The sequence below is a fragment of the Megalobrama amblycephala genome, linkage group LG14, assembly GCF_018812025.1.
Source record: "Megalobrama amblycephala isolate DHTTF-2021 linkage group LG14, ASM1881202v1, whole genome shotgun sequence".
Taxonomy (NCBI): domain Eukaryota; kingdom Metazoa; phylum Chordata; class Actinopteri; order Cypriniformes; family Xenocyprididae; genus Megalobrama; species Megalobrama amblycephala.
In genome coordinates, this window is record NC_063057.1 from 29,670,650 (window position 1) to 29,673,366 (window position 2,717).

The window sequence follows — 2,717 nt, forward strand, 5'->3', positions numbered from 1 at the left end:
GTCTGATGATTCAGCTGTGCAGCTCTAGACGTTAATACTGGCTTGTGTAATGCCTTGAACATGGGCTGGCACATGCAAAAGTTGGGGGCGTACATATTAATGATCCCGACTGTTGCATCACAGTCGGTGTTATGTTGAGATTCGCCTGTTCTTCAGAAGTCATTTGGACAAATGAGATTTATATAAGAAGGAGGAAACAATGGTGTTTGAGATTTGTTGTATGTCATTTCCATGTACAGAACTCTTGTTATTTAACTATGCCGAGGTAAATTCAATTTTCAATTGTAGGGCACCTTTAAGTATATAAACACATTTCCTTTAGTTTAATTATTGTCTTTTGTGGTATTATCTTTAATGAAATGGCCAGCTTTGCCACCCCTCCTAACCACCTGAGCTCCGCCTGCTTCTTGTTCATTCTGGGAAACTAGTATCAGCAGTTACTTGGACATCTTACTCGTGTTAGCTCATCTCAGAAGAGTGAACTCAACTACAGAGTGAGGTAAACAAACTGAAGGTAAAACAACAAATTTTACACTTACACAGATGCATATCCTCTGTAATGGTTGGTAGGGCACTTTTATAAGTGTTTTTGGAAAAGAGGATCTGCTAAATGCAGATCAAGGTCTAATAGAGTTTTTCTAGTTGATGACATTAATTTAATGGTAATAACTACTGTTGACATAAGTGCATTCATAGGTTTTTCAACAACATGAAGACCACATTTATAATAATAAAAATAATGAATATATAATATTTTAATAGATAAATGCGAAAGTTTGTTTATATAAATCTGTTTTATAATCATATTCTTTACATGTCTCAATTTACTATGATTTTAAACAGGTCAATTTCAGATTCAGAAACAAGAATGTCTGAAGCTGTCGTCCCCACGACCTCTTCGACGCTTGCCATCCAGTTTCAACAACCAACACAAACAACAGCAGCTGGAACTGGGACAAATGCTCCTGTGCCTGTTTATGTACAGCAGCCAGCCGGAGTTTCACCTCTTCATGGACTTCAGGCATTTCTGAAAGGCCAACCAAAAGCTCTTGGTGTGAGCAAATTGATCATACACACATACAAATCATAAAATTATTTGGGTTTATGTCAGTGTGAGGTAAGGAAAGTACATGAATAAATTCCAAAAATGAGTAGTACACACATGAACAAAGCATACACAATTTTTTATTATTGAAGAATGTAATTTAATGCCTTGGTAACAATACAGGAAATATAAGATAAGGTTTATCATTTACAGAGTAAAATCATAAAAAATGTATAGTGTATCACAGTCACAGAGAAGAATGATTTAGGAGCTGGAAACTATCAAACATTTGTACAAATTTTACTCATTCATAAATCAGTTTGTAATTTCATGCAATGAGAGTACCTGGATATTTTTTAAGTACAGCTGCTAAAAAGTGTATGTTGTACATTTCATAATGTTCCCCCAAACTTTTTATCAGGAGTGTCTTATTCATACTAAGTACAAATAGCGTCCCTTGTTGGCAAGTGTTATGCCAAATGTTATCCCTTGTAACCAATGTCTGGTTGGGCGAGTACCTCATAATGACAGCGTGAAAGAAGTTTGTTTGAAACCTTTGTAAATTTATTACAAAAAAAAAAAAAAAAAAAAAAAATCACATGTACATAAGTATTCACAGCCTTTGCTCAATAAAAATTACAGACTTGAGTCTTTTTGAGAATGATGCTACAAGCTTGGCACACCTATTTTTGGGCAGTTTCTCCCATTCGTCTTTGCAAGACCTCTCAAGCTCCATCAGGTTGGATGGGGAGTGTCGGTGCACTGCCATTTTCAGATCTCTCCAGAGATATTCAATCGGGTTCAAGTCTGGGCTCTGGCTGGGCCACTCAAGGACATAAATTGAGTTATTCCATAGCCACTCCTTTGTTATCTTGGCTGTGTGCTTAGTGGTCCTGTTGGAAGATGAACCTTCACCCCAGTCTGAGGTCCAGAGCTCTCTGGAGCAGGTTTTCATCAAGGATGTCTCTGTACATTGCTGCATTCATCTTTCCCTCGATCCTGACTACTCTCCCAGTTCCTGCCGCTGAAAAACATCCCCACTGCATGATACTGCCACCACCATGCTTCACTGTAGGGATGGGATTGGTCAGGTGATGAGAGGTGCCTGATTTCCTCCAGACATGATGATTGCTATTCAGGCCAAAGTGTTCAATCTTTGTTTCATCAGACCAGAGAATTTTGTTTCTCATGGTCTGAGAGTCCTTCATGTGCCTTTTACAGAGGAGTGGCTTCCGTCTGGCCACTCTACAATACAGGCCTGATTGGTGGAGAGATGCAAAGATGGTTGTTCTTCTGGAAGGTTCTCCTCTCTCCACAGAGAAATGCTGGAGCTCTAGGAAGAGTCCTGGTGGTTTTACAACTTCTTCCATTTATGGATGACAAAGACCACTGTGCTCATTGGGATCTTCAATGCTGCAGAAATTTTTCTGTATCCTTCCCCAGATCTGTGCCTCAATACAATCCTGTCTCGGAGATCTACAGACAATCCCTTGGACTTCATGGTTTGGTTTGTGCTCCGACATGCACTGTTAACTATGGGACCTTATATAGACAGGTATGTGCCTTTCCAAATCATGTCCAATCAACTGAGGCTCTGTCCACACGGAGGACGTGTTTAGCTGTATACGTACAAATTTTGTATCAGATAGGCGTTTCGTCCAGACGTATCCAG